This window comes from Halichoeres trimaculatus, unplaced genomic scaffold (genome assembly GCF_033239565.1).
Source record: "Halichoeres trimaculatus isolate MK-OKI-2021-1 unplaced genomic scaffold, fHalTri1.1 fHalTri1_scaffold_7, whole genome shotgun sequence".
NCBI lineage: Eukaryota > Metazoa > Chordata > Actinopteri > Labriformes > Labridae > Halichoeres > Halichoeres trimaculatus.
This window is the reverse complement of record NW_027437185.1, coordinates 7582672-7594796: the sequence shown is the minus strand read 5'-3', so window position 1 is coordinate 7594796 and position 12125 is coordinate 7582672. Positions and strand designations below refer to the sequence as shown.

Here is a 12125-nt window from a genome sequence, read left to right as displayed (position 1 = left end):
GGATGGGAAAGCAACCTTTAAAAAAAAAAAAAAGTCCAAAGTAATCACGGCCTTCCTTTCAGAGAACACATGGAATGCAAATCTTAGAGAGATGAATAAAAAATCAAAGGTGAAATCACATCATCCACTGTCACCTCAGGCTCAGGGTTGCAGAGATAAGGCAGATGCTCCACCCACTCCTCACAGACATCTGTGATCTCTGACAGTTTGTCACTCACACGTCTCTCCAGTCTTGGCTCTCGATCACCAGATCAGAGCGTTCTTCACGTTGTGTGAAAAACTTTCAGTGGCACTGTACTGGGTGAAAAAATGTCTTTTGCTCTACTCTCTGGATCCTAGAGAGGTGTTGTAGCCTCACCTCCACACCTTAACACAATAATAAAGAGCAGGTCATTTATTTCAGACACATCTGCCTCTGAGCCACTGACCTCTATAAAATCAGCTCTAAGACCTGTTTGAATCTGGGATGCACACTCAGGGTGTTAATCATCTGATGTTTAATGTATTTTTACGGTAAAGTACTTGAACTTTGAGTATTAGTGGTTTCACTGAGGGGTGAAGATGCACCTGCTGTACCATGTTTCTCTTTTGTCCCAGTTTAATCTGAAGCACACATGGTCAATATGTCATTTGTTTGGGAGTGTGTAAGTATTTGCTTACATGTTTGTCAGTCTAACATAGGGAAAACTTGTAGGTGTAATAACTATGATCTCATATTTAATTGATAATTGATCATTTTATTTCAGCAGCTGAACATTGTCTTTGGCGCCGAAACCTCATCACACCTTGCCGATAAATGTAACATAGAGAAATCAAGGAGTAATGACATCTTAAACCTTCCTTGTAAGTATGAGCACTATAAGCAGAAACTTGAAATCGATGCTGATGGGCTGATGTAAATAAGGCATTCACCTTAATACAGTGTTGGTTTTTAAGGTAGGACTGATAGTCAGAAGCTAAAGGTGGATGCTTGGAGGATTTAGAGCTCAGATTTGAACAGTGTCTGGAAATCCTTAAATAGAGCCTCCTGATTGGAGGATACTTGTCAGCCTGCCTGAACCAGTTCACAGGCATCTATCTTTTATTGAGATTATTCTCTCCCTATACTATGTATGCTGATAGAGTAATGAGGTCAAAACCAGCTCTTTAATGTAGGTCTGTGTGTGGTTTCTGATGTTTCTGGGCTGTCATGGTGGCCGAGAGGTTAAGGCGTTGGCCTCGAAATCCAATGGGGTTTCCCCGCATAGGTTCGAATCCTGTTCGTCACGATTTCCTTTCAAAAATATTCCCCCTTGGGATTAATAGGGTTTTATCTTATCTTCTGCAGCCAGCCCCTGGTGGGCACTCAACGAACTGCACTTTTTTTTTTTTTTTTTTGTTAGCTCTTCTGCATTGGCTTCATAGTTTCTGCCTGAAGGTAGCCACTTTCTATAGCCCTGATAGAAAAATAACAACCTTTTTTTTTCCCTTTTAAGGAGCTGTAAAAGAAATAAACCAGCTAATTAATACATTAATACTGTTTTGTTTATGTTTTATTTACTGCATTGACTGTGCATCTTTTTTTCTGTGTTTTTGAAAAAAAGAATATTCTTACAGTTAGGAGCTGTGTTTCAATAACACCTAGAATTACATAAAACCTAAATATTGCAATAAAAAATCTCAAATTTTGATTAAAAAAAAGTTTTTACACTAATGGGGTGGTTGTTCAGTAGTTTTGATGCTTATTTTTATCACAAAAGTCACATAGGACATTATTCTTATTCATATTAAGTCTAATCAGACATTTCTTACCAAAATAAGACATACACATTTTCTTAGACCTTTGTTTTTGCAGTGAAGCAGCCAAAAAAAAAAGTTTTTCAATTGCAAGGTGAAACTCTCTCAGAGAAGTTTTAAACACATGAAGTGTAACTAAATTAATGAAATAAGACTAATAATGAATGAGTGTATTTAATAAAAGCATGAAGTTTCAAAGTAAGAGTCCTCTGTGGGTTGCCTGTAATAGGATGGATTTCAATGACTCTCTCAGGTGCCAAACTCATTTTAGGAAAACTTAATTGGACAATAGAGACACTGGTTGTTTGAGAAAGTTTCACCACTGGAGAGCATTAATCACACCTTTGATATTATCATGTGCTGTAAGATGAATCCTGAATCATGTTTTTCTTTTTCTTTTTTCCAGCAAAGAGAAGCCACACGGGCACTTTAATAAAGTGAATAGAGTATTTCAGGTTATTCCATCCCAGACTTTCATCTTCCCCCCTGAAAAGAGATTAAGAGAAGAATCCCTCTTAATCACTACTTTGGAATTGGCACAGTTTCACCAGGGGGGAGGGGAGGGGAGTGCTACCTCATCCAATCTTAGAAGAATATCCCTCAGATTAGAGGCACAATCATGGGCAAATCTGGGTTTATTCCTGGAATCTTCACTAACAGATGGACTGCAGATAAAATATGGAAGCATTTTGTAATTTAAGCCTTTAAGACAACTTGAGCATGGCATAAGTGGACACTAATAACAGTGTTCCTGTCGCGCTGTCGCTTTAACATGCACTTATTCAGGCACTGTCAACCTTTGGATGGCATTCTGCCCCAAAGGGCTTATGGATCACCAGAAATGAGAAGTTCTCCTGATATTTATTAGCTGACGCTCTATGCACTGTATCAACAGCAGAGGGATGTGTGCTTTGAGCCGACATCTGTCATTATCTTATTAAGAAGGAACACACACAGATGACTCAAAGCCTGTTTCCAGCAAAAGAAAACACTGCATGGACACTGAATCCATACCAATATGTACCATTTTAATGCTAAGTTTTAGGCAGATCAAGCCTGTACAGGTTTTAAAACTAGTAACGTGTATGCGAACACACACTCTGGGACTTTAGCCAGTGCCAGAAACTTTTCAGAGGGTTTTTTTGTTGATGTTTAACTCTTAAAGACAGGGGTGTCAAAAGAGGACCACATTTTATTCTTTGGAAAATGATCAATGGTCAGGGAAGCTCCTATTGCCATTTTTCTCAATGAATAAATAAATATATTATAGCTCAGTTGCAAGGAGGCCTAAAGCTTCACCTGTTGCTCAATTCTCTCATTACAACATGAAAAGTGGTCAGTTTTCTGCAGTGTTACGTGCTGTCTAACAGCTAACTCTTCTCAAGGAAAATGTTCTCCGATAGGAGGCAATATGTAAAACAAATCAGGATTTTTTTTTTTTTTTATGGCAGGATCTGGATCTGGATTATAATAGGATTGTTTTTCACAATGTTTTTAGGAATTACCTGCAATGTTTTTTTTTTTTTTTTTTTTTTTTTTTTTTTAAACAAAAGATTTCTGATTGTTATTTCTGAACTTTTTGTATTTTTTTAAACAATTTTTCCCCCTTTTCTGAACCATTTCAGAACTTTATCTAGTTTTGTGTCTTCTCACGTACTTTTTGAACTATGGATCTTCTTGCACATTTTTACCTAATGTATTCATTAAATTTATCCGTTTAAACTTGGCAGCTGTAACCCCTAATTGACACAGAAAGTGTGAGCGCCAAGCACTACGCCATACTTAGAAACCACTCTAGTCAATCACTGCATTCACACAAAACGCTTGGTGTCTGCGTAATGTCTGGCGTGACCAGGCGTAAAAACAGACACGTAGGAAACAAGTATCTGGTTATTTCAAAATAAAGCACCATGCTCTGGCCCCCGATCATGAATCTCATCCTTGTTTATCAAAACTATGTCACTGGCACATGGCCAGAATGAAAAGTTAATCTTCGAGGTGGAAAACTTCATAATTCTGTACGACACATTCTTTCCACAAGGATACCAACAGAAAAGAGAAGGCATGAACTGAAATTGCCGAATTTTGGGAGGACCGGGTGAGTTTATCTAACTAATTGATCTGGGGAAATTAATTAATTCCCATGCAACCATGCTGTCATGTGTGGTTTCTGTAGGAACATGTGGTTCTCCTGTGATCTTATGATCTCACGTATCCAGCAGCTATGGAGTGTGCTGAGCTCCAGAGACACCCAGACATTCCAGTATGAACTGGGACTCATGCCTCAAATACACCAGATACGTCTGCGCTGCGTTGCGTATTGACAGTTTGTCAACTCAAACGGACTGGGTGTTCAATCTGTCAAGGTGCATGACTGACAGTCATCTGGGGTCACAGACCGAGGAGTTCCTGTCCTTCCCACTCCACTGATAAGTCTCTCTTCATTCATGTTGGGCTGTAAAACCTCAAACCTGTTGAGTCCCGGTCTGGCTCCACTCATGTCCGTTTGTCATCGTACTCATTAGAAGTTTATAGGTAGTTTCTGTGTGCAACTGTTGCTCCGATGTCCAGCAAAATAGGATGGCTGTGCATTACCTGTGACCTGCCAGACCAGCCATGGAACGGGACAACGACAGAGTGGATCCAGTGTAAACTGACACATTGACTTGAATAGAAACTTATCTTATCTGGCGCGGAGACGGCCTTGAGATGGATCTGGTGTATTTCAGCCATCACACTGTATGTTTAAAATAGGGGTGAGAGTTCTTGAGTCTCTGCTCTGTTTCACAAAATTCACTGTGTATAAAATAGCCTGTGAATAATCTGTATGTATGTTTGTGAGATGTTACTGAACTTTTTTGATGCACTCAAAAAAAAAAAAAAGTGCAAATGTACACAAAATTCACAATATCATTTAAGATTTTTGTCATTAACAACGATATTTTAGGATGGGAGCCGAAGGCCATTTAGAAATGGACCTCAGGCCATTCTAGGCCCCAGGCCAGCCTTTGGATGTGCCTGCTTGTGGACAAACCCTCCTTTCCTATATAACCAGAATCTGTTTTTCAGAGCACCTCACTATCCCCACATTGTATGAGCATCTTGGAATCAAACACGTTACCACGATCCCTGCTTCAGCTCAACTTCCGTTTTGTCTCTTGAGATGTGATTTCCTGGAATAATCCCTTTGCATGCTGCAGGAGAGGATGTTTGACAAATTTATATCATCCATACATGGCATAATCCAACATTTCATGTCTGACCCATGTCATGTCAGTTTGTATTTATCCATCCAATTGATGATTGCTTTTCATGCCAAAGAGAAGAATACCCAGATTCCTTAGCTTAGCTCTGTCAGTGTGTTCTCTTCATGTGACCTCCAAAAAATGTGTCGTCACATTTTATGTAATGTGTATATGGTTTTATTTTGGATGTAAGAGCCAAATAACTGGACATGCCAGCGTCACCAGCAGGAGGCAGTGTGGCGCTGGGCCTCCCCATGCATGGACTCTCTTTGTGACAGAAGTTGGGTTTCTTCTTCATTCTGCTGCATGAAGCTGAACGGTAAAGAAGCTCAGTTTGCCGCTCTCATTATTTTCTTCAGTTTGAACTGGCCAGCATGGTCAGAGCACATGTTAATTGTATAAATACTAATCAACACAAAAGAAACATGTTATATTAGACTGAGGAAAGTAGATTAACTTCATGTGTTTGTGAACAAGTAAATTCTAGTTACCGTGTGTGAGCAGAGATGGTGCCAGTGATTGTCACGTCTTTGATGTTGAGTTAAATTAACTCCAGACGATTTGAAGCAGAAACTATATTAACATCATATATAAAGTATTTTGGAAAGTTACTGTTGTATCATTAATGTTATATGTGTACGGTTTCCAGGTTTAAGCAGTTGTGTGTTCTTATGTTAAACACCAGTAGCATACAGGATTATTTTGTAAAAACTGGAAAGCAGAGTTTTACATTGAAAGTAAGATGGCTATTTTACTATTAACAGTGTCCCTTTTGAGCTGTGTTTGGGATTTATACAGTGGCCAGTGGCTGTCAGATGATTTGCAAAAGCTACGAATGCAAACGCCACAACACAACAGAAGTATGGCCACAGCTGAAGTTAACAGAGTTTACTTGAACAAACGGACACAGTTAAGTTGTAAAAGTAAGTCAATGATTAACTTTATTTATAATAAATATATATGGCCTATATGGCTATAGGGGTGTCAACCCGTGGTATCCTTCAAAGTATCTATGTTTATTTTTTTTTTACATTAGCATTAGAGCTATATTTATCATAGCTTCAGTTACAAAAGAAAACAATCATCAACTTAATTTCATAACTTCTCTGTCTCCATTAGAAAACTGTCCCCAAACTTCCCTTGGGACTGTATTGTGTTGTGTTGTGACTTTTGCAGTCCTGTTGTTGCTTTCTCATTCGTGTTGTTGCTTTTGCAAATCTCCTTGCACCTTTCAGCCACCGTAGATTTCTGTATTTAGGATGTAATACGAGAACGCAGAAACAAAGCATAAAGTGTCAGAAAGAGAAACATTCATTTTGAAAATTGATGAATAATTGATAAATTCTGATGAATAAAGCTGAACTGTTGAGAAACTTATTTTGTCAGTCTCATTATTTTCATCAGTTTATACAGAAATTGTCATCTGTTTGAGGGATCTCATTGTGAGACCTGTTGTAAGGCCCACAGCTATGGTTGGCAGCTGACAGGCACAGGGGAAGGGTGTTTAAAGGTGGCTATTATTTATTGTATTATTTGAATGTGTTTCACTCTCTTTTGCATTGTTTATTGGTATAAATATAATATTCTTTATTTCACACTCTAATTAAGGTTTTTTTGTTACTGGTGCTATAGACTCTCCGCCTGCCCGAGCGTAGTGACATTTCATTTATTGCCGAATGAGATAATATGAATTGGAACACTAACATTAATCCACATTTGTTTCAGATATTCAGGCTACTACTACTACTACTACTGCTACTCATAATAATAATAATAATAATAATAATAATAATAATAATAATAATAATAAATATTATTATTATACTAGGGAAGTGACAGTGATCATTTTGTTTGTTTTATAAAGGCTCAGTACTACAGTGAATGTAGTTCTGTAAGGCTTGCGACATTGCTTAGAGGTCTTCAAAAGTGAGTTAACAGTGGTTCCAGCTATGTCTGCCTTTTTTTTAAGCCTTATGCCAGGTGACTCCCAGAAATTGGCCAAAAAGAAGAAACTGTGTGTTAATTTTTTCAACAGTCCCTCCTGAGACTTCGACTAATGTGGAATAATTAACCAGCGGGCCATCTGCAGATGCTGCCATGGTAGATGTCCCACTTTCTTACTGAGCACCGGTGAACTAATGCTGGTTAATTATGGCTGTGCAGCTTCTTCCTCCCAAGAGGGATCATCTAGAAACTCACAAGGAATGTCTCGTCAGGAACGCAGTAATTAAGGTGAGGAAATGAAACCCAGAATTAAAGACTGGGGAATCAGAGGATGGACAGCAGGATGTGGTGGATGACGGGAGCAAGAAGACCTCTTTCTGTGTGTGTGTGTGTGTGTGTGTGTGTGTGTGTGTGTGTGTGTGTGTGTGTGTGTGTGTGTGTGTGTGTGTGTGTGTATTTCACTATGAACCATGCAATTTTAATCTGTCCAATAAAACAGCTCCCCAGTGCAGCAGAGGATCACTTACAGGACTGTAAAAGTTTGATGTGGCTCATGTCGGGTTGGATTTAGCGTCCTGGGCTCTGTAAATCCGCCACCACAGCAGGCCCTATGGCCAAGTCCAGAGTACCGGATCTCAGTCCTGATTTATTTATCATTGTCTTAAGTCTGCCATGTCAGGCGGTGCAGCTTGGCCTATTTCTGTTCCTGCTGTGTGAGGAGAACGATGGTTTCCTGTGACCTTGCAGTAATACCTCAACATATTATGCAATTACTGTAAGATTAGAATAATAATGATTTACAAAGTGAATCATCAGAGCACTATTAACAGTTTCATCACAAAATGGATCATTGTCTATTTTTACTTAAGCCCTGTGACCTATAAATACAAGGACATGAGTCATACTCTGCAGAACAGCACCATAAATTAACAAGATGCAAATATTATGTCAGAAAAAACTCACCTTGATTCATATTTAGTTTTCTTAGAAAAAAAAAACCAAAAACAAATAAATCACATAATATAATAAATGTGTTTAATCCAACAGCTCTTTCAGAGGAAACAGCCTCTCACAGCCATATGTGTCTCCAGTCCATCAGACAGGTTTCCATCCAAGTCAATGGGTCAGCTTACACTGGATCTGTTTTGTTGTGTCACGGCTCCGTAGTTGGTCCTGCAGGTTGCAGCTGGTAGAATAGAATAGAATAGAATAGAAAATACTTTATTTATCCCCAAGGGGAAATTCAGGAGTCACCGCAGCATTTAAGAAAACAAAAGTAAGAAAGAGTATAGAAAGTGCAAAAAGGTCCATAAGAAATTAGATGACGACATCCCGTCCACCACTCGTCCACCACTCTCCAGCCCAGCCAGTCTCCACCTCCACAGGGTCCAGGACTGAGCCTCCTCAGAAGTCTGTTCAGTCTCTGTCTCCTGGATCCTGTCTGCTCACAGCAGGCGAAGCTCCTCCAATGTGGCGCCAGCGTCCGATGTCAGCTCCGTCAGCCACGTCCGTGAACAGCACGATGCCGCTGGGTTAGCACAGCTAGCTCGTCCATCCCCCGGAGCGAGATCCCCCGTTCCCAACAACGATGGATGGAAGGACAGGTCCACGTCGTCACCTCCCAGCTCACATCCGAGAACCAGCACGTCGTCCTCACCTCCTCCTCCTCAGCTCGAGGGAAATCATCAAGCCCTACACTAGTTAGCATTTACATGCTACAGGCTGCTAACAGCTAATTTTGCATGTAAACAATGCAGCCATGGTTACATGTAGGATCTCCAGACAAACACAGGAGAAAAGTAGTAAAAAATATCGCCGAGGCCACAAAAAGTTTGGTGTCCGTGACCAACAATGAACCATACAAAGTGATGATCCACTCCAAATACAAAGATGACGAAAAAGAGACAAAAAAAATTACAAGAAACGGACAAAGACGAGAGAGCTGCAGCAACAGGCAGCTACTTGGGTAGCGCCTAGCAACGGAAAGTGTCATACAGATACAGCTGATACACCACCATTCTATTTGTTTTGCTGATGCCAGAGCTGTGACTTTCAAATAAAACAAACTGTGCCAAAATCAGTTTGTATTTAGCTTGACATGGTGACAAATGGGCATAATGAGCTGAGCCAGACCAGCAGTCAACAAGTTTGAGATTTTGCAGCCCAACATAAGAGGCCGTCTACACGACAATGGTTTTATGCCGTGGCCACACCGGACGTGAACTCACAAATTTAAACGCACCTCATGCCTGTAACGCACCACGGGAACGCCCGAGTCTCGATGCTGGACTATTTTGATGGGCTTATGGGCTGACGCGTGTCACTGTGCAAGCGGAGTAGAGAGCCCGCTCAGAAAGCCAAAAGAGCATCTGAAAAACAATGAGCTGTGGTTTCAAAAGCATAACAAGAGAGTGTGTGAAAGCCTTGGAGATCACAATAAGTGCCTGCTGCCTCTCCCTGGTAATACACCTCCACTGGCCCTGCCTGGCTGTTCCCTGCAACCTCACCCTCGACCCCCCGTCCCATGTTCACGGAGGTCTCTCTGGGGATAATGAAGAGGTTCTGGAAAGAGAGGACCACAGAGAACTTCCATCTTTTCCCTGACTCTGCTCTGCCCCGCTCTTTCCTCCTCTCGATAAAGCTCTTACAACTTTTGCGACTAAACTCCACTGAATAAAACACAGTCGGACTCAGTGATCGCCCGTGCAGGCAAATCCAGCTGGAAACATATGTTTACAGAACTTATTCAAAACCTGTCTCCTCAGCAACTTTCACCAAAGCCTGCTCCTTTATTTCCAGTCTCCGACACACTGTAACGTATAACTCTGGATGTTGACGCACCGCACAGATTATTTTCTCCTCCATCTTCTGGCGGGGTTGGAGTCGGAGCAGGTGGCGGTTTCCCCCCAACATCATAAAATCAATGACATCATGGGGGGATGTCATTGCTGATTGGCTGCCACAGCACAGCCTCATGCAAATTCGCGTCGAAAGTTTAATATTTTCAACTAGAGCGTTTAGGCGTCTGACGCCCTTAAACGCACTGACACCCCAAATGAAACAGTGACATCACACTTCGCTTCTCGTGAGCGCATACAATAGGACAACAGTAGCATTGTTACGATTGTCACAAACCACCGTGTTGGGCTTGCGCTGCTTTATCTGCTGTATCTGCTGACTGTCGTTCAACAAAATGTGCATCTGTTGCTCCACTTTTGCACCAGAGGAGATCTCCTAAAAGCGGCTTCTGGACAAGGCAGTTATAGCACCACCTACAGGCCTGGTACACTTACTACAGCGTTTTCAGTCCCTCTGCGTTTCTGTGTAAATGCAGAATTTTCACTGCGTCTAAGCGTTTTCTTTTAAAATGTTGTCTTGTTGTCGGAGCCTAAATGAAGAGAGACTTATCAATGGAGTAGGGAGCGTGGGAATTCCTCGGTCTTTGACCCCATCTGCCAGTTAGTCACTCGGCTTGCCGGACAATTTGGTAGACCGTCTGCACAGAGATGGGTGTGACTGCGCGCCAGGGGGAGTTGACGGCGCACCAGGGGGAGGTGTCAGCAGATTCATGTTGGCGCAGTGACAATTTTGTGCCAAAAAAGGGCGCCTACGCCTGCTCTACGAAATTAGAGCCCTTAATGTTCATCCCTTTTTTTTGCAAAGAGCTTTGAAAATGAGCACAGTGAGGTAATAAAGATTGTATCCATGTCTGTGGAAAAAAAGCATAAGGAAGATTAAGTACACTGATGATAAATATTATGCTACCACGGGTAAACTGACTAAAATCTGCCAACCAATCTGCCATCTAAATTAAAATGACTTGCTGGTGATGGTAGAGGGAAGTTGTTAGTGAGATAAGTAATCATAACTTTAGCTTTTCGTGGTTCATTTTTCATTTTCTCTTTTTACAGTCTCTGTTCCTGTTTTTTTCTGGTAACCTAAGTTTCCACAAAATGCTTATCTTATTTCACACACACACAAAAAAAAAAACATGTCCAAACAGATGAGGAAAAACTTTTGGAGGGGGCATAGAGCACTTACTCTCATCTGTCATTTCCTCTGACATGATCTCTGCTGCGGAAAGCTGTGCCAGTTGGGTCATTCATACGCCATATAGCAATTAGCAGGGGGTTCTTTGCCCAGGTCTGTTCCAAACACTTCACCACCCTGGTGAACTAAGTTGACAGCCATGAAATTAGTGGTAATTACAGGTCTGATACTCATACTGTTTTTTGCGTGTATTGAAACCACACACTGTAGTAAAAACTAACACGCTAGCTGCCACCAAGTCGTCTTCTTCTCTTGCCCCTGCCATTTCCTCTGCATCTATTCTTTGTTGTATGGCAGGCAGTGACCAACAAAGAAGCACCACCGCCCCCTACTATAAACCAACTGCCACAGTATCACCTTATGCTTATTATTTTGCACATTGGTAACATTTCTTGAAAGTCTTGATAAGGCTTCCTGAGATCTTCCTGAGAATGACCAAAAGGCTAATAGAAACAATGGGAGTTGGCTGGAGAAGAGATTAGGATTAATACTTGGCCCATCCATTATTAAACATGTCATATCGTTTATTTTTAACACCTTTGGACTGTGGCCTGAAAAAAGCTGTATAGAAGACACAAAGATTATTTCTGTATTCACACGAACAGCTTGAGCAAGTGTCTTTGAGTTCCCTGTTTGATTGAAAAATCCATCAGAGTGTGTTATCTGATTCTATTTGAAGCTCTGATTCTGAGCGGAAAAAAAAGAAGCTTTTTTAAACAGTCTTTGTACATGACCCTGACCCCTCAATCTATTCCTAATGGACGAGCCGCCTCTAAATGTGGCAGCTGTGTTGCTTTAGTGAGTGAGGATTTATGAATGGGAGGCCAATTATAAAGCACTCTGTAAAGGTAGAAAGGTGATGTAAGAGTTCCATCTATTGACTCAGAGAGTGTTCCGTAACTTGGAATGAAGGTTATTATTTGTTACATAATCCTCTTACATAGCAACAGCACCTTTGACCTTTCAAAAAAGAGCCATTCCTTCTGTAATCACAACAGTTGTCTTCCAGAGCATTCAAACACCGTCCTTCAAGCAGCTCTTTGACGTCATCTGGATGAGTGGTACCTGAAGGTTGTTGACATCAGGTGTGACAGTGAGGGTTTCACCACA

The 12125-nt window shown here is 41.0% G+C and overlaps 1 non-coding gene across 1 annotated transcript; it reads left to right on the top strand.

Moving 5' to 3' along the window:
• Positions 1–1186: 1186 nt before the first annotated feature.
• On the top strand, positions 1187–1268 carry trnas-cga (transfer RNA serine (anticodon CGA)). Its single transcript has one exon. It is a non-coding gene; the product is annotated as a tRNA-Ser (tRNA).
• Positions 1269–12125: the final 10857 nt, after the last annotated feature.